The sequence below is a fragment of the Heliconius melpomene genome, unplaced genomic scaffold (assembly GCF_056956725.1).
Source record: "Heliconius melpomene rosina isolate 202511_hmr_F unplaced genomic scaffold, ASM5695672v1 ptg000035l, whole genome shotgun sequence".
NCBI classification, from domain to species: Eukaryota; Metazoa; Arthropoda; class Insecta; order Lepidoptera; family Nymphalidae; genus Heliconius; species Heliconius melpomene.
Window position 1 is genome coordinate 263,780 of NW_028181869.1, and position 20,452 is coordinate 284,231.

The 20,452-nt window shown below is 32.4% G+C and overlaps 1 protein-coding gene across 1 annotated transcript in view; it reads right to left on the reverse strand.

The window, feature by feature from the left end:
* LOC146526444 (atrial natriuretic peptide receptor 3) overlaps nt 1-19,554 on the reverse strand; it is a 58,309-nt gene extending 38,755 nt beyond the window's left edge. Inside the window, exon 1 of the mRNA XM_085207126.1 lies at nt 19,336-19,554. The gene's annotated coding sequence lies outside the window, so the exon portion shown is untranslated. The remainder of the gene's footprint in view (nt 1-19,335) is intronic.
* Between the last annotated feature and the right edge of the window lie 898 nt (nt 19,555-20,452).

Here is a 20,452-nt window from a genome sequence, read left to right on the forward strand (position 1 = left end):
AACATCCATATATAAAAAAGGAAATTCGAATACAAAAAACAACATGAGGGTGTGTTAATCCCATGAAAAACACCATGAAGGCCGTGAAGATAAAACTATCGACATCAGTTCTATTGGAATGACGACATATCGATAAACATATGAATATGACGTAAGACATTTTGTCTGTGTTATATATTGTCAGTAATTCAACAGACCCTCATGGCGCAGTGGTTCCTTGTATCTTACTGTTAATGGGTTTGGAACTTATAAAAATAAAAATAATGCTTTAAATTATTTTCTGCCAAATTCTAGAATTCTGAACTGAATGAAATTTAATATTTTCATTTCTTCGCTCTGGTGTTAGGACAAAAGCGCGGCTCAAGAATTCGGCAGAAAGTGGGAAACGGAATTGTCTTAATAAGAAAAGATATCTGAACACTAGGTTCCCGGGTTCCCTCTGCTATCTGTGGAATACAAAGAGAAACTAAAATTAAAATATATATATTTTTTATTCCTCTATGACATGTACTCTAAGTTTAATAGCATAAATGAGTAATTAACAGCAAGAATAGCTTTCATATGTGTCCATTGCATTGCGAGTTTTATCGTGACATTAAACACGAAAATAAACGTAAACGTAACGAGTAAACGATAGTATTGTTTTTAACGTTTGTTTGTAATTAATATCAACCTATAAAATATTATAGGTTGAAATGTACGGCACGCTAATACCGACTGAATATACTCGTATTTTGATATTTTCTTATGGAGAAGTGATATCTTTCAGGAGAAAAAAATGGATTTTATAGTAGGGCAGGCGGAGAGTTTCTAGTGCTAGGATATTCCATTCCAGTTGAACTGCGCCATTCAACCATGCTCTCTGTCTACCCTGCCATGTGAGGGGCGCGTAAAGCGAAAAAAAATATAATTTATGATCAAATATTAGACATGACAGAATTCATAATATTATTTGTAGAATTTATTTATTTCAGACTACTTGATTAAAAGACAACGGAAATTGGAAATTATATGAAAAGGAAGTAATTTTAACATCCACATTTGAGTACATAGTCCCTTGCAGGGTAAATGGACTGTAATAATTCAAAGACCCCTTCTGTGGGTTGGACGAAATCTATTTACTAAGTCATATATAATGTTATAAGAGATAGGTGTAGGCCGTTGATATAATTTAAATTAATTTTTAAGAGGTAGTTGTTTAATGTAGAGATTTCGATTTACTTGTATAATATTGGAAATATCATTTTTTATAACTTTCTGTTAAAGAAATAAAGATAATATAAGTATATTATCTTTATTTCCCCCAATTCGTGGAAGTCCACGAATTGGGGGTTCTAACCCGCAATCGTCGCATTTACTATAGTCTACTATCTATGTATAGTGAATAATTATAACCGTAAGAGGGTCGGTGTCTGTACTTGGAAGATATATAAAAAAAATGTTATTGGGAACCTTAACTAACGTAATGGGTTCTATTACAATGATAAAACAATGATTTTAATTTTTTTGTCTGTTTGTCTGTGCGTTTGTTATCACTAATCTCAGAATCAGATTATATCATTTAGGTGCGGTTTTCACTACTGGATTCTGGCAACCTTCCGAAAACATCTAGGGCTTATTTATTACAATCAGTTCATAAATAAAAAAAATATGTCAATTGAAAGTACTTAGTTCGATAAATTTGTTAATTGCCATAACAGTTATTTTATACAACCGTTTTACTGAATTAACTAAATCTTTAGCTTTCAATTTCTTTATTAATATTTCTATTTCAACACGGGACGGGACCGCTAGTTCCTAAATAAATTAAATCTTCAAAAACGGCTCAAAAAAATGTTCACTCTAAATTATTAGTTCCACGACAGATTAAGTATTTTCATAGCAAGTAATCTTTAGATAAATTTATTTTTAACTTTGAAGTGGTGTTATCTGCATCGAGTGGTTCGCCCACTACCGACCGCCCGTACGCAGCTATGATAACGTAAACATTTCTTACTAACTATCGATTGTGAGTCTCGATTGCTTTGCAAATATCACTTTTGTGGTGCTTTATAATAAAATCTGTTGATATATTATATTAAAACTAATGTAGGGCAGAAGTAATTTAATTAATTAATTATTAATAATGTTATAATTAATTCATTATATTAAAATTAATGTGGCGCAGGAGGAATTGATTGTATATGTGATAGTTTTAGATTCGATTCTCAATAATAAATATTTATGAGTTTAATATATAAAATTTTTATGTAAAGTTAAAATTTGCTATATTTTATAAATCCAAATCAAATGATAAAAATATTTTAAATATAAGCATCTCGACTTAATTTTTTTGAACTCTCATAAAATTACTGTAAATATTGAATGATTTTTTATAACCTTATACCAATTATTAATTGAATAAAATTGTGAACGCAGTTCTAAGTTTCTAGTAATAAAACATAGAATTAAAAACAGTAATTGGCTATTTTCATGTAGTATCTTCATTTTCTTCGATCTAGTGAAATAAGAGACAACGTTGAGATCCTTTTGATATTTTTGAAATAAAGTAAACAGAAAGATATAAGCAATATCTAATATAGATAATGCGGGAAATGTATCTAGCTTCACGCTATTTCCCGCACACAGCAGGGTAGGCAGAGGGAACCTAATGTTAAGACACTCCGTTCCCCACTTTCTGCTGAATTCTGGAAGCATTGCGTGTTGAGTGGCAACGCCGCACTTTGCCTCGACACTAGAGCGAAGAAATGGAAATATAAACGTAAATAAATATTTCACTTCCTCGAGTGGAGATCGAACCCACAACCGTCGCGTTACAGTCACACCCTTGTGCAAGAGTGCAACCCCTAAAAAAGAATAATCGAAATCGGTTCACCCAGTCGAAAGTACCTCCTCCTTTTTACAAAAGTCGGTTAAACAAAAATACTATGACCGTGATAAAGCATTCTCGCCGACCAAATAGCAATAAGATAAACATTTGTTTTCAATGATTCAAAGCGATCGTTTAAATAGAACAGATTGGAGCAGACGATTGACATGGTTTCCGAAAATTTACGATTTATTTTAGTATTAATATATATTTTTTTCATTACTGCAAATTGTCTCTGGTTTCGCAGAAAGAATTATTTGCGATTTTCTAGTTGTAGATGTGATCTAAAAATATTGCTTATGAAAATGTTATCAAAATCGATTCAGCTATTTTCAAGATTAGTCTTAAGAAAAAAAAACACTTTATTATAATAATCTGAAAACTGTTTCACAGACTGATAAATTATAATTATTCATACATATTTGTATTTTTTTCTCATTTAACTTTAAACTTAAAATTTACATATGTTTTAATTATTATTATTATTATACAAATACTAAATACTGAAAATATATTACAGTTGTGCATAAAAACAATTTTGTTCTTTTTTATTTTCACATAACGAAAACTTTTTTCAAATTGATTGCTTAGGATTGATGAAACATTTTTATCCCCAGACTAGATTTGAACCCAGAACTTTTGTATAAACATACAAAACTGAGTAATTCTATTAACTAGAATTAAATATTATAAACTACAATATTCACAGATTAAATCATATCTGGCAATCTAAAACAAATTGGACAATTATTAATTTGATTGAGAATCTACTATACAATTGCTTATTTAGGATTTCTAATTAAAATTATAATCATGATCGTTCTTAATTATAGAAACTGTCATTAATTTTGCTTCACTTACCAGTTGGGTCAAAAGCAAAGAAAAACAGACTAAAAATGTAAATCTACAACTTTTTATAAACTAGAAGATTGGATTCAACAATTGCTAAAAAAAAAATTAAACCCATTCTTGTCTTATTTTCTTACTAGAAATCATTCAATCGTGATATTACTTGTTATTTATATGTAAATTTAATCATTAATTATTTCTTCCACACATGTGCCTCACAGCTAACTTCAAAGTAAAAATAAATTGTCAACCTGTAATAGGCACTTAATTAATTTTAATCTTATATTTATTGGCCAATTGTGGCGTAGCGGTGAACCAAAGCATGACTGTATATGGGACTGGTTATAGGTTCGATTTCCACTTCAGAAATATTTATTATTTTAATTTACTTACTCTGGTAATGAGCTTCTGGCAAATGCTTTGGTTTTGGCTTTGATTTCCGCTACTCAATACGCACTGCTTCTATAAATCGGCGGAAAGTGCGGAATAAAAGTGTCTTAATGGGAACGTAGTGCCTTAACACTATTTTCCCAGGTTCCCTCTGTCTATTCTGATATGCGGGATATAGCGTGAAGCTAAGATTTTTGCTATATTCGCCCAGTTCAAAAAAAAAATAAAAACACGACTATCTCTGAAAAGTAATTGCCCTGTCACTAGAATCATCTAAAGAGCTTAGAGATCCATGAACTGACAGCAAAAACCTTTTGTTCAGCTATCACGTGTACTTCTTTTGTAGGGAGCAGTTAGATATTACGCGCACTTTAATTTCTTAAACATTCTTTAAGTCTTTTGAAATATTTCAGTCAAAATACAAAAGCTTTTATGTGAAATCTGGATTTTTCATTAGGGTTCCTTAAAAAGTAAAAATAGAACCCTTATAGGATCACTTTGTTGTCCGTCAGTCACGATCATTTATCTCGAGATTGCATGGATATATTAATAAAAAATTATAATTAAATCAGCTTCACGCTGTATCCCGCACACAGCAGAGTTTTCATATAGAAGATAGTGTTAAGACACTCTACTCCCCACCTTCCACCTAATTCACGAGGCATTGCGTAACTAGTAGCGGAACTCAACGCCGCATTATTCTTCGAAACCACAGCGAAGAAATAAAAATATTATATATTTCATTTCCTAGAGTCCACTCAAGGAAGTAAAATCGAACCCACGTCAGTCACGCTAGTTTCCCTGCGCCACGAGGCGCCTGGCCTTCAAGTAACATTGGTTAAAAGGAAAACATGTAAACTATTGAAAACTATGACGCACATACTACGACAATCAGCTCCTTAAAGTTGTTTATATCTTAATAATAATTAATATATAGGGCAATTATTATTATCATATAACAATGGCGCCAATACATTGTCAAACACTTAAAGCTATAAGAGTTTTATTTTTAGCTTTATAATTACAAGTTACGTATTTTCTTCAATTGTTTAACACTAGGTTCCCGTAATGAACCTTGTGTTGAGGGCGTCCTGGCGTAGTGGCAGTGTGACTATAAACACGATGGTCGTGGGTTCCATTCCCACTCGGAGAAGTAATAGTTAATGATGCCTGAGCTGAACAAATGATTGCCTCTTTCTATAGTTTTGTTCTTAGAATCCAGTCGTGCTGCAGAAACACAAAGTGTGACTGTAGATACGACGAGTTGTGGATTCGATTTTCACTCGAGAAATTTAAATGTTTAATATCCTTCGCCCTGTTGTGGATGCACGCAATGCCTCCTGAATCAGCGAAAAATGGGGAACGGAGTGTACTAACACTAGGTTCCCCTTGCCTTCCCTTTGTATATCGGTTCCTTTCCCTTCATTCAACTTTTTTATAAAATCCTTCTACTACAAGTTTGCAAAACAATGGAAAAGTAAGAAATGTCCTGTACATACGGTACAATTGATATAGTGAGAAGAATCGAAGACCAGCGCTACGTGGGCGTCGGAAGAACAAAGTAAGTTGCTTGGATGAGGGGTTTCAAACGCGGGTATTGTTTATTAATAAAAAACTACCTATCTTTTTTTTTATAGTTTACAGAGATATTTGGTCGCAGCTTATGAGTTAGGATCCATTCTTGTTATTTAATATAAAAAATAAATAAATCAGCTTCACGCTGTATCCCGCACACAGCAGGGTAGACAGTTCCCCCCCGTTCCCCACTTTCTGCCGAATTCTCGAGGCATTGCTTGTTGAGTGGCAGAACACAACGCCGCGGTTTGCCTCGGCACCAGAGCGAAAAAATGGAAATGGGGACTGTTTTCGTAGTCCAACGCTGCACTTGTGACTAGGATTGAATAGATGGCGTTACAAGTAAACATTTTTATTTCTTTACTATTAACATTTATTTATATTTTTCATTGAAGAATCAAAATAAAAGCCAAATCAGTGAAAATAAACCACATATTTACCTAACACACTCCGTTAAAAAAATATGTAAATTTAGTAAAATATTCCTGCATAATTCACAATGACGTACGTTTTCATATAAAGCCTTGTTTCAGAATTTTTTTTCACATCCAAAACAAATTCTATCAAATAAAACACTGTACCTACACAAAGTGAATTTTGAACTAAAGCGCTTTTTCTCGTTATTTCAATGACATGTTGAAAATTGTTTGGAGTTAATGAAAGCAGAAAAAAGGATTTAACAATATATTATACTAGCGGCCCGCCTGCGGCTTCGCCTGCGTGAACTACGTTATTATTAATTTCTGTCTCCATAAGTACCTACGTCCTATAAGTGACGTCTATGCAAAATTTGAGACTCCTAGCATTTGTAGTAACGAAGTTTCATACAAACTTTCAACCCCAAAAACAACCCCTTAGAAGTTTAATATTGCAAATTCCCGTCTTAGCGAGCACCTAAGTCCTATAAATAACTCCTATGCAAAATTTCAGATTCGTAGCACATGTAGTTTCTCAGATTTCGTGATGAGTGAATGACCTTTCGATTTTATATATATAGATAATAGACTTATATTATATAATAGACTAGCGACCTGCTCGCAGCTTCGCCCGCTTGAACTACTACTTACTATTACTAATATTATTACTATAAGGACAGATTAGCAAAAATCTTTAAATAATGTCGCTGCAAACTATAACATATATTTATATCCCTTTTTTATCACATTATAAACATAACAATTTAACACACACATCAACTACAAAATATGAAAATAGCTTGTAACACAAACGGTTGTGGGTTCGATCCCGACTCGAGGAAGTCTCGAGAACTCGCTCTGGTGTCACTAAACACGCAATGCCTTCAGAATTCGGCAGAAAGTGGGGAACGGAGTGTTTTAGCACTAGGTTCCCTCTGCCTACCATGCTGTGTGCGGGATACAGCGTGAAGCTACTACTGTTTAAAAATTTACATTTAATTGGCGTTTATGTGCTTTATACTTTAAAAAATGTGTAAGGGAGAAATGATAAATGCATTTTAATTATGAGAATCCCCTCAATAGAATGTGCAGTCTTAACCATCATAGTACGAGGCACGTCCGAATGGCGACGCAACGTCGTCAGTAGGCGAAGATTTAATAAAATTATTGAAAACTAAAAAAGTATTTAATCTCAATTTAGTTTTGATCATACATAATGAATAAATTTTCTTAGAAATAATTTTATTTATTAGACTTATTACTAAGAAAAGTTTAAAAATTTCGTGTCCTATTATTTTTTTTTAGCTTTTCCAATGTCCCATTTTTACTTTTAAAATATTGGATATCTTTTTGAGGGCAATCGTGGCACAGAGGCACAATCGTGCGACCGTCAGCAACATATTATGGGTTTGAATCCCACTAGAGAAAATGAAACATTTAATATTTTGATTTCCTCGACCTGGTAACGTAAGCGTTGTGTCGAGTCCCGCCACTCGACACGCAATCCATAGTTTGAAAAGTGTAAAATGAAAGTCTCTTATTCGGAACGGATTGTATTGAAACTAGGTTCCCACGTTCCCACTACCTAAGTGTGAGATAAACGTGACATTTGCTTATGATTTTTATTACATAATTTTATTTTTTAAATATAATAAAACTGTACACAAGGTACAATCTGCTTACCCTGCCGTGTACAGGAGGATTTCTTTTTTACTTTTAAAAAAATATATTTTAACAATTTTAAACTGAAGAAAAGAAAATATCATATAATCCACTGAGCAGCAACGGCATAACAATCTCATTACTGGGAAACGCTTCCGTAAACACATAATTTATGACCCCCAAAATAGGATTAATTTATTTGTAGAAAATTATTTATACAGTGTTAAGAAAATATAAACATATTTTCTACTGCGATTTTTATTTATATAAGTAAAATTATTCAATTTGCCTCTATATATATGAATTTAGCTCAAAGCTCAAAAATAAGTTAAAATATTACATGTAGGTGAGGCTGTCGTGGTGCCGTGGTACAAGCGCGTCATTTCTTCGCTCTGGTAAGGAGGGAAAGCGCGGCGTTAAGTTCCGCCAATCAACAATGCTTTGAAAATTATGCGGAAAATGGGAAACGGAGTGTCTTAATATTAGGTTTTCATGACGAAATACAAAATTCTTTGTCGGTGGAAATGTAAACCTATTTTATTTAGAAAACCGGGCTTTAGTTTCAACATTTAACCTGACTTAATTAATAATTAATTATAATTATTTATAGCATCTCCTACACAATATTGCTGAAAGCAACGTTGCAAACATTAAATCAATATTCATCCATTCTTGGAACAATTACCAAGAGCTTTGAGAATTAATTGCAGTCAAAGTTTAAAATTTATTTATTTATACATAATTGGTTTGATATTTCTTTTTGATGTTTATATTTTATTTTTTCCTTTTTTAAATATGCAAAAAATATATGTACTCCTTTTAAAACTTTTCATATACTTTAGAGTCAATGTACAGCGGCTGACTAGGCCTAGAGTCACCAGAAAATAGTGTTTTTTTAAATATAACGTGGGAGGACAGTCGTGAATCAGTGGTGACTGTAAACACAACAGATTGCGGGTTCGATTTAAAGACGAGGAAATGAAATATTTAAAAATTTAATTTCTTCGCTCTGACCTCGACGCAAAAACGCAGCGCTGAGTTCCACCACTAAACACACAATGCCTTCAGAATCCATCGGAAAGTGGAGAGTAGAGTGTGAGAGCGAGAAAACTATTATAAAAAACATTTAAAAGGATGATAATTAACTAAAACAACAATACCAATTTAATTTAAGTACAATTAATGAAAACAAACATAATCCACCAGCTTTCGGTATAACAAAGCTCATTCATAAATATTACACAAACTATAGGTTACATATGTGCGTAATAAATTTAATAATTAGTTTTTGATTACCTATATTAATTAATTAAGCATGGAATTAAAATGTATTGTTATAGAAAGTATATTATTTTATTTAAGAATTGGAGATAAACTAGTTGTCGCTCGCGACTTCGTTTGCGTAGACATTACATAAAATGGCAAATCTCTTTTTTTCCCGCTGTCGTAGTCCTCTCTAAGTTCTACTACCTAAATTAACTACTCTAAATTAAAAATATCAACTATCAACTTTCTAAGTCCAATAAGTTCCCGAGTGGGAATCGAACTCACAACTATCGCGTTTATAATCACACGCTTGTGCCTGCCTCGGCGGACTTCCTCATTTCTCTCCCAGCCTATTATCCTGCTATATGCAGGATAAAACGCTATAAGCCGAAAAAAATATTTTAAAATTCTTAAAATTTAATTATCATACACCAATAAATAAGCAAAACAACTGCAATTCATCACTTCGCACGCGAGTAAAGTTCAAAAACGTATTTACAATGACGCTAACACGCTGTCTACGGAACTATTAATAACTCAAAGTCTTTCTAGCTTTCTCTTATAGATATATATTAAGAATTATCTATATTTTCTTATAGTTTTAAAGCTTTTATAAATTTTATAAAAGCTTTTAAAAGCTTTTTAAGTTCTATTGTCTAAGTTTAATGTTTGAGAATAAAAGTTAGATAATACGAAGTGACGGTTGAAATTGTGAAATTTATTTCTTTCAGTTTCAATGAACGTTTATTGTTTATTTTTTTAGCTTTACACTGTATCCCATATATGGCAACGTAGGCACAGAAAGCTTAGTGTTCGTACACTCTCTCACTCTCTGTTCTCTATTTTCCGTCTGTTTTTCGGAACATTGTATGTTGTACTAACACAAATAATGTTTTCATTAAAATATCACACATATTAAATAATAATATTTATGTCTAACTAGTGGACCCGAACGCGGCTACGCCCGCTTGAACTATACGAATATTTATTAAATATATTTATGAAATTATTTTCAGTTTTCAATAGAGAGATGCGTTAAGCGAGCTCATTTTGGGTGACGTTTTCTAACAACAAACTTTGCAAATCGTTGCTTAGCAACGGTCGCCTAGCGACGTCATAAAAGACAGACAGACAGACAGAGTTACTTTCGAATTTATAATATAGGTATGGAGGTATGGATTAGATTTCACATAATTCTCACTCTCATCTCATATAAATAGCACAAACATGCCTACATGGGTAATGGAGATTGTAATAAAGGAACATTTTTATAGGTCTATATTAGAGTAATGATTGTTTTACGACATACCGTAACGTGAAACATTGTAATATGATATAATGAAATCTTGACTAATACTGTATTTAGGAGTACGAAGCTTTAATACGAGGCCGAAGTGGTGCAGGAGCACTAGCGTGGGACTATCAACTAGTCTATTTAGCGTGGGTTCTATTACCACTTAAGGAAGTTAAATAGGTAATATTTTCATTACCTCGCTCTGGTAACGAGGCAAAGGCCGTTGAGCTCTGCAATTCATCACGCAATGCTTCCAGAATTAGGTGAAAAGTTGAGAACGAGAACGAAAGTGTCTTAATGGGAACGGAGTGACTTAATTCTAGGTTTCTAGTTTCTTCTTCACTATAACGGGAATCCATGTACTAAGTAACACACTGCCGTACCGCCGCACCAACTCAAAATTTATTTTATTCATTTCCTTATTAAAACAGTATCAAATCCTTTTTATTTAAGAAAAAGCACGAAGAAGCCTTAATGAATATTGTTTTATTAAGATTTAAATACAGCCCGTCCTGGCACAGAGGCACGAGTTTCTGAACTGTAACGCGACGGTTGTAGATTCAATCCCAGTCGGAGGAATGACATTTTATTTATTAGTACTTTCACTTCTTTACTCTATTACCAAGACAAAAGCGCGGCGTTGAGTTCTGCCACTCAACACGCAATCCAGAATTCGGCAGAAAGTGGAGAACGGAGTGTTTTAACACTATGTTCCCTCTGCCTACCTTGTTGTAGGAGGGATACAGTGTAAAGCCGATCCACTTTAAAATATTATGAATTTGTAGCAACGGAATCGTAGAAATAAAAATATCTTTATTGAGTTCTGATATTAATGTCTTAATTTAAACATCGCTGAGGAAAATATTCAAATTTCTAAACGCTTTTCTTTACTTCCTTTCGATTTCATTTGTTTCATATTATTTTCATTTCCTTTTGAATATTCCTTTTATTATAATGTTTGGCAGACGTTTAAAGAAATACGATCAAATTAAGATATTTTTGGCAAGCAAAAGTATTTAGATATAGAATCGAGCTTTGAACCCGTAAAGTTGTGTCATCTGACAAAACATGGAAAAATAACAGACGAATACAGTGATGTACCTATATATTTTTTAATTCCTTATTCACCTTGCAAGTAACGAGGGGGGGGAGAGAGAGAGAGAGAAGCCAAAATAAATAACAATCTACTACTTTTAAAAAGAAGACATCTTGTATTTTTAAGTACGAGTTTTTTAATAAAAGGAATATATAAGTTAAGTTCTTGCAAAAAATAAGAGAAATTGAAAAATAAAGCAGACAAGCAAATTGATCGAAGGAATTATCCGATAAGTTCAAGTATTATACTAAAAGAGTTAACAACTAGGAAAAAAGAATCTCCTTTCCGAGAGCTCGGGGAGTTTGCAACTCAGAAGTAGTTTTCAATCTTGAAACTGAATTATGAAGTTTTACTTAAGTAGACCTTTGTTTTAAACAATACTGCCATTGAAATATTCGATTAATTTTCTATGTTCTTGAAACTAATAAATATAAATTTCTATGGCGCTATTAAAATATATTTCTTAGAGTTTTGCCATTCAACGCACACACGCATACATCCAGAATTCAGCGGAAAGTGAGAAGCGAAATGCTACACTATTACACCTAATCCGCTACAAGCGGGATACAGCGTGAAGCGTGAAAAAAATCCACTTCTGCTTCTGCGAATACACAAAAATAAAAATAACTATAATAACAAATCATAATTTAATAGAAACACGTTATGGAAAGTACCTATACCGTAAAAGAAAAATATTATCTCTGAGTTCATTGTATGCTGAGTAAATATTATCTTTATTATAAGCTTCATTTACTTATGTACGATAAACAAGCCTTATATATAGGGTAATCCCGGCAAATTAAAGCTTTGTAGTTAACCCTTTTTTGATTCACAGCTTCACGCTGTATCCCGCACACAGCAGGGTAGGTAGAAGGAACGTAGTGTTAAAACTCTCCGTTTCTGAAGGCATTGCATGTTGAGTGATGGATATTGACGTAAATTTAAATAAACTAATATAATTAATAATAATTAAACATTAAATTCGTATTAAACATTTAAAGAAATTTCAGCATGTAATGCTTTGACATTATTATAATTTCAATCTTTCAGTTTAGTTAATTTATTTATTTATATCTAAATAAATTCCTTTAAATCTCTTTTGATTAATATTTATATATTAAGATTTGTGTCTCGTTAAGCTTCTTAAGCTCTACTGAAAAGCTTTTAAGATCTAAATGGAATTACTAAATTCTATACAACAAATTTAATTTCATGACACTTTATTAACAGCTAAGTTAGTTATTTGATAGATTTATTATTTAGCAATTTAACTTTTAAAGAACACAGTTCAATACAAGAAAATTCTATAAAATACTAATCAGCTTCACACTGTATTCCGCACACGACTGTGTAGCCAGAGGGAACCTAGTGTTAAGACACTCCGTTTCCCATATTCCGCCGAATTCTGAATGAATTGTGTGTTGAGTAGCGGAACTCAACGCCGCGCTTTGTCTCGACACTAAAGCGAAGAAATTAATATATATTTTTTTTCAGCTTCACGCTGTTTCCCGCACACAGTAGGGTAGGCAGAGGGGACCTAGTGTTAAGACACTCCGTTCCCCATTTTCCGCCCAATTCTGGAGGCATTGTATGATGAGTAGCGGAACACAACGCCGCGCTTTGCCTCAACACTAGAGCAAAGAAAATGAAATATATTTTTTTATTAATATTTCAATTCCTTGAGTGGGGATCGAACCCACAACCAGTCGATTTTGCAGCACACTTTGTGCCTCTGCGGCACCACTGGCTAAAAAATATATTCTTTCCAAATAACTATACTTAACAGTATTATAAAAAGAACTTATTTATTATATGCAACTTATTTTTCACGCAGAATTAGTGATGGAGTGAAAGAATATTTGAGTGACGTGATAAAGGCTTGTCTTCTTTTGTGCATCACTAAATCCCACAGCTTAGTAAGGATGAGCTTGAGGAATGATGAGGGGTTTACGAAAACCAACCAACATTTTCATTTCTTTTTGAGACTTTTTGTTGAGTTGCGAAACTCAACGCCGCGCGTTGCCTCGACATCAGAGCGAAGAAATGAAAATATTAAATATTTAATTTCTTAGAGTGGGAATCGACCTAATGAGTTCGAGTTCCTCAACTAATCGAATTTCGCCATTCAACACGCAATGCCTGCAGAATTCCGCTAAAAATGGAGAACGGAGTGTATTAACACTATGTTCTAGCTACCTTAATGTGCGGAATATAGCGAGACGCTACAAAAATTCAACTAAAATCGTCTAACAATACCAACGCAACAAACAATAAAACAAATATTAAAACCTTTCTTATAATATTAGCTAAGAAAATTGAAAATCCAGTGTGAAACAAGTCTTTATAGAACTCCCTCAAGATCTGACAATGCGACCGTCTACAACCCTCAAATCGTTTTCCGCTTTGAACCTTTGTCAATATACTTAACTCGTGGCAAGTGCAAACTGAAGCCAGTCCAGAGTAAACGCGACAGTTTGGGAGTTTGATTCCCACTCGAGGAAATGAAATGTTTAATATTTTCATTTTATTCGCTCTTGTTATAAGGCAAAGCGCGGTGTTAAGTTATGCTAGGAAGTGTCTTAATGGGAACGGAGTGTCTTAACATTATGTTCCCAGGTTATCTCTGGCTACCCTGGAAAATATAGCGTTAAGCTAAAAAAAATTACCCACAACTAGTTAAAATGTTAAAATTGTTGTTAACGTACCTCAATGGCGGTATTCCCCAAAATAATAAATAACTAATTATGTGACGTTTCATTATCCCATACACAAACTTCTATTAAATCTGACATTTTCGTTAAAAGTTATATTCCTACCGGGAAAATAATTTTAAAATTTTAATTTATGACCCTGTTCATGAATGTACGCCTAAAAATAAAAACAATATAACACTTTTTAGTTATTCATTTTAGTATTTGATATTTCAGAATAAAGTAAAAAAAATGGAGGAGATTTTATAGAAGAATGAAATAATAAGTAATTTGGTCTTCTCTGCTAATTCTGGATACATTTTCATTTTTACCCGACTACGGCGAACCAAAAAGGAGGGTTATGATTTTAAGCATTATGTATATATGTATGTTCATTTGTTTCCGTATAACTTCTCAACCACTATATTTGGCAAATGAGATATTGTTAGAAGCGTCTGGATCGACTGTGTGTCATTACATTAAATTGAATGTAGCGCCCTCTACATGACATAATGTCATGACATAAAAAAAACTTTATTTTATGGTATCGTGTGGGTGTGTGTGTGCGTAAGGGTTTTTATATTTCAGAAATCGGATTTTTCGGAAATAGTTTTTCAACTTTTTTTCGTCATATTCACTCGATATAATAAATGAAAACAACTTTTCACCTAGTTTATAAAAATAAAACAATCTTAGGATTATGAGTGATAGCAAATAGCAATAGATAAGACAAGAATTTATAGGTAATAAGTATAATTAAATGTTATCAGGGTTTAATGTTTGGAAATCTTTTCGTTTTTTTTTTATATTTGGCATCACATTTTATCGGCTTATTAGTACAGATATTCTTTTAATAACTGTTATCTATATTACGACTTTCTGTGAACCTAGAAGGATGAACCTTAACAGTATTTTTTTTGTTTTTGTTATTTTAACCTAGTTAACCTTTTTTTGTTTCCCTTCTTTAACAAATTATAGCCATGCCTCAGACTAACATAGGTATCATTAGGTTATCACTACAGGTTATCGTTAGGTTCGTTTATCCAATCCTTGTTATTCCTACTCCATTCTAGTCTCTCTTTAATTTCTTGCTCTACCTTAATAACCTGCCTAATATCATCGTCCCATTTTTTATATTTTTTTCCTCTTTACCTTCCCTTAGATATCAGAGAGATCCGCCACTAAATCTGAAATAAATAAAATGGGTTAGCTATAAGGGAACTTTCTGTTTCTGGTAACCCTATAAAGTGAAATTCATGAAAATGAAATTCACTTCTTGATGAAAATCTGTTCACGTTTATCCTTTGTTTAATAGCAATAATTCCAACATTTATTATTATTATATAGTTACATATAAATATGTCATTTATTGATATTGATATTGGTCTATAGAACATAGAAAACGAACACCTGATCCAATTTTAGACATAATAATATGATTTGCTTCATATGTAGGAGTGACGCATGTCAGTTAAACGTAAAGGAAATAGAAAGAGAAATTCCTAATAGCATGAAGGTGTAAAGAAAATTATGTGGTTTTGTATGAGGGAAAACTAATGGCGTCCATATTGTAGATGACATAGCTCGTTTCTACCAAAAATAGGCACTAATTACTTATTTCTTTGGCAATAGTGTATTTGTATTTTTAAAAAAAAATGAGAAAATCGACTCCACAACTAATGTAATCAGCTAATATGCTGCTATTATTATATCCAATTAATAAAATTATTACACGTGTTAAATGTAACAACGTAAAATTATAATATTTTACGTTTTATCTTACATTTTCATTTTAAATTTTACTATAGAAACAGTTGTTGGAAAAATAAAGGATGTCACGTAGCGACCCGGAGGTTTAGAGGTTTAACGGAATTATTTATTCGCTATACATGTTTTACATAATTCTTATCGAGTTGTTTAAACCTCAGCTTTATTTACTAGTGGTAGAAAAGAGAGAATAGAGAATGCGTGTAGTGGCACATCACTACATTAACAAAAAAAATCTATTTAAAAAGTGATTTACATTTTTGGATGCAGTTAAAGAAGTTTTTCAGTTTTACGCTTCTCTTTAAAGGGTAAATTATGAAAACCTTATAACAAAGATTACTTAGATGCTTGGAAAACCTGTGGGGGGGCACCATCTACAGCTGCTTTTTAAATATATGAAACTGATGTAAGAAACTGATAAGTAAATAATTTAAACCATTTCCCATAGTAATAAAGTTTAATGTAAAGTGAGATAAATGGTAAAATTCTAACTCGCTTGAAAAAAGAATTTAAATAAAATTAATACCTCTAATGTGATTCGAGCCTAAAACTATTACGCTTATAGACAGAACCTATTCCACTACGCCATAATGACCTCTGTCATCAATTCTGGATAAAACGTGTTCATGAATATTAACAACCACCAATAACGTTAATAAAACTTAGATATAGCAGAAAATTGGTCTACACCATGATTTAGGAAGTCATATAAAGCAAATGTTTCACATAAATGAACTCGTGGTGTAAGGACACACGCATGACTACAGCGGAAGGTTCGTTCGTGGATTCGATTCCCACTCGAGGTAATGAAAGCTTCACGATGTGTTTCACACGTAGCCCGGTAGGCAAAAGGAACCTGGAAACCTAGTAGTAAGACACTTCGTTCCCATTAAGACATTTCACACCTAATTCCGGAAGCGGAAGTCGACGGCACCCTTTGTCACGTTACCAGAGCGAGGAAATTAAAACATTAAATAATTCATTTCCCCAAGTTGGAATCGAACCCGTAACCAGTCGCGTTAACAGTCACACTTTGTGCCCAATAACTTAATTAACGGAGATACAGACGAATGAAATGCAAAATAAGTATTGCTATCACCTATTAATTTTTCTCTCTCCAATTAATATTACTTCAAAGACAATTAATTAATGACGACAATTAAATGCTTCTTCATTTAACGCATCTCCCGTATTTTACGGGGCTGGACGGTCACTTGGTCAGTAGGTCTACTAAAATTTTATTTAATCCATACTAATATAATAAAGCGGAAGAGTTTGTTTGTTTGTTTGTTTGTTTGTTTGAACGCTAAGATCTCTGGATCTACTGGTCCTATTTACTATGTTTTTGTTTTGTATGAAAGCTGCATTCTTCAGAAGTGCTATAGGCTATATAACATTACATTACACATATATACTAATAAATTAAAATACTTTCTAATTTGACATGCAATTTATTCTGCCATGTTAATAACAACCGTCGTCGCTACGCAACCGTTACCGCGACATTTTGATATTCATCCTTATGAAAAAAATAAATATAATAATCACTTTTAGCATTCCATCTAGATTGAAATTATATTTCTATAGAAATTATATTCTTATATTTCAAGCAGGCGTAGCCGCGTCCGGGTCCGCTAGTTTTTAATAAAGGTACTTATAACATTGAAGCCAACGAATAAGAGCCAAACGCTTCACAGGACCTTCATCGTGCTATCTTTCTTATGACGTCTGTCACCAAAATAATTGCAAAAGTTTAAATAACCAACGAATTCATTATAATTAAGACAGGTCTATTCAAGATTTTGTCAAAGGTATTATTTTAATGAGAAAATGGCATTTTAACTTGCCTTTTTTAATTAAAAAAGTCAGTGGAACGTGAGATCTGATTTACTTTTTAACAAATTAATAATTAATTAAGGACCAATCACCCTATAATTCAATTTTCATTTTACGTTCAAAGTAAATCGACGTTTTAGCTTTACGCTGTATCCTGCATGACAAGGAAAGCAGAGCGAACCTAGTGTTGGCACACTACGTTCCCCATTGCCCATAGATTTCTGGAGACATTACATATTGAAAGCGGAACCCAACGCCGCGCTTTTTCTCGTCACCAGAGCGCGATTACTTTCAATGAAATTATTAGTTTATACTTCAACAAGAATTAGATCATGTTTTTATCATAACCATGTTATATTTAAGATTTCTTATCTAAATAGTTCAATAGTATCAATCAATAGGAGAAGTATATAGAATTAGTGATAAAGGTACTGTATGGTAAGGTAAGGTACTGTACTGTGCGTGGATTATATATATTACCTACGCAAGAAAAAAAAACAGAATTCTTGTTTTAACGCACATAAAAAATAGTGGCCGTAATATTTTGAAAAAAATATTTAAAAAATTAACGTAACGAATTTCTGCGAAACCGTCAAAGTCCATAATATTTTTTTCAGCTTCACAATTTTCTGTGCTTTATATCGGATGTAGCAGGGTAAACAGAGAGAATTAAGTACCAAAGCACTCCGTTCTCAACTTTCTGCCCCAATTCGAGACATTGCTTTTTAAGCGAAATTTGAGTTTTTTTTTTATATATTTACATTTCACTATTAATATATTTCATAAAGTACATCGGAATTTAATAAACAGGAAAGATTCAGGAATTTCATGCTTCAAACTGAATTATGATAATTTTAAGCACAAATTATAGAAGGTTATGAGGATTTCGTTCTCATTTTTTTTTTTTGCTGATATATTTTTTACCTTTTTATTAAATTTAAATAATAAGTTCCAGTAGTATATAATTTTAGACCTAAATGAAAAAAAAACTTTTAGCTTCATTTTATACCTACAGATATAAAATAAATAAGAGAGAGAGTCAAAGAGAGAGGCAGGGCAGGGCAACCTAATGTTAAAACTTAAGACACTACTCTCAGAATAGTTCGCAACTTAGCGCCGTGCTTTGCCTAGTTACCAAAACGAAGAAATGAAAATATTAAACGTTTCATTCTCCCCAGTGATAATCGAACCCACAACCCGAAATCAAATAACAAAATTATCTTTACAAGAACGTAAAGTATTAGTTCATTTCTAATTTAGAAACTGCTAAAAAAAATTTTAAAATAACTGACAGCTCCTAAAAGGTACAAAATATAATGATATTCTAGAATACAGACATCAAATTTAACTTTTACTATTAAAAGTTTTATATTATTCAAATGGTATTATTTTAATTTCCTCTTTCTGCTAAATGATGTGCGGCGTGGAATTACAAGTTTGCCGAATAATAGTGAAAGGAGTGTCTCAACACTAGGTTCCCTCTCCTCACCTTGCTAAAGACGTAAAGTAGCATCATTCAAAAAAATTTTCGTTAACATAATTTAAAAATAATAATATATAGGTACTAGAATTTAAAAAAATATTTCAAGTTTTATATTTAAAATATCCATACAAAAATAACTTACCATAAACAATAATATCCAAGATTAGAACCAAACAAAATACACAAATAAACACACGAACTAACTATTTAATACTTTTCACTCGCGTAAAACACCGTAGCGAGATACGTGCTCCCACTCGAACTGCTTTCCAAACACTGACGCGGGTATCAAATAAGAATCAACCCTTAACTTGTTAGAACCCCCAAAAAAATACTATTGTTATTAATTACTAAAAAAAATAAAAAAATCTATTTATTTTTTTTATTAATAAAAAAAACCGTGTTAACACTCTGTGCTACTTTCGATAACTGCCAAACGTATTTCGGTACAATAGCCACTTATCGGCTCAGATAAGATATGTTTATTTGTCACTCAATTAATATAATAACTAAATTAATATATCCAGATGATAAGAGATTTTAATATAAACCCTTTTATCACTATCGATAATAAAAATAGTGTTGAAAATAAAATTGAAGTGTGGACGTGATTTTTGCCATAAATGATTAAAACGCATTCAGTTATGACAACAACAGATTGTTTATCAAGAAATGTGAAATTGGATAGTCACGCACGCAGCAGGGTAGGCAGAGGGAACCTAGTGTTAAGACACTTTGTCCCCCACTTTCTGCCGAATTTTGGAGGCATTCCGTGTTGAGGGGCAGAACTTAACGCCGCACTTTGCCCCGACACCAGAGCGAAGAAATGGAAATATATACATAAATAAGTATTTCACTTCCTCGAGAGGGGATCGAACCCACAACCATCGCCACGACGGCCTCAAATTGGATAGTGCTATTTATAGATTGACAAAACAATAAATGTTTTTATATTATTATATCTTTTCAATAACGTAAATATGCTTATGTATAAAATGAAATTCGTACATCCTAAGATATGTTTGTCTTGAGATCGATTGTTTTAGAATAGATTATCAAAAGTACTCCTTACTCGTTATTAATAAAATAAGTATAAACTTTGATGTATACAGGGTGGAATTGTCAGTACCACTTTAAATGAAACCACAGTTTTAACTACTCTATAAAAGCTTAATATAATTCGAAAAAAAAAATTCCCAAAATTGAAAAAGTTATTTTTCAAACAAAATAAATAGTAAAATTATCGTTTTAAAATAAAA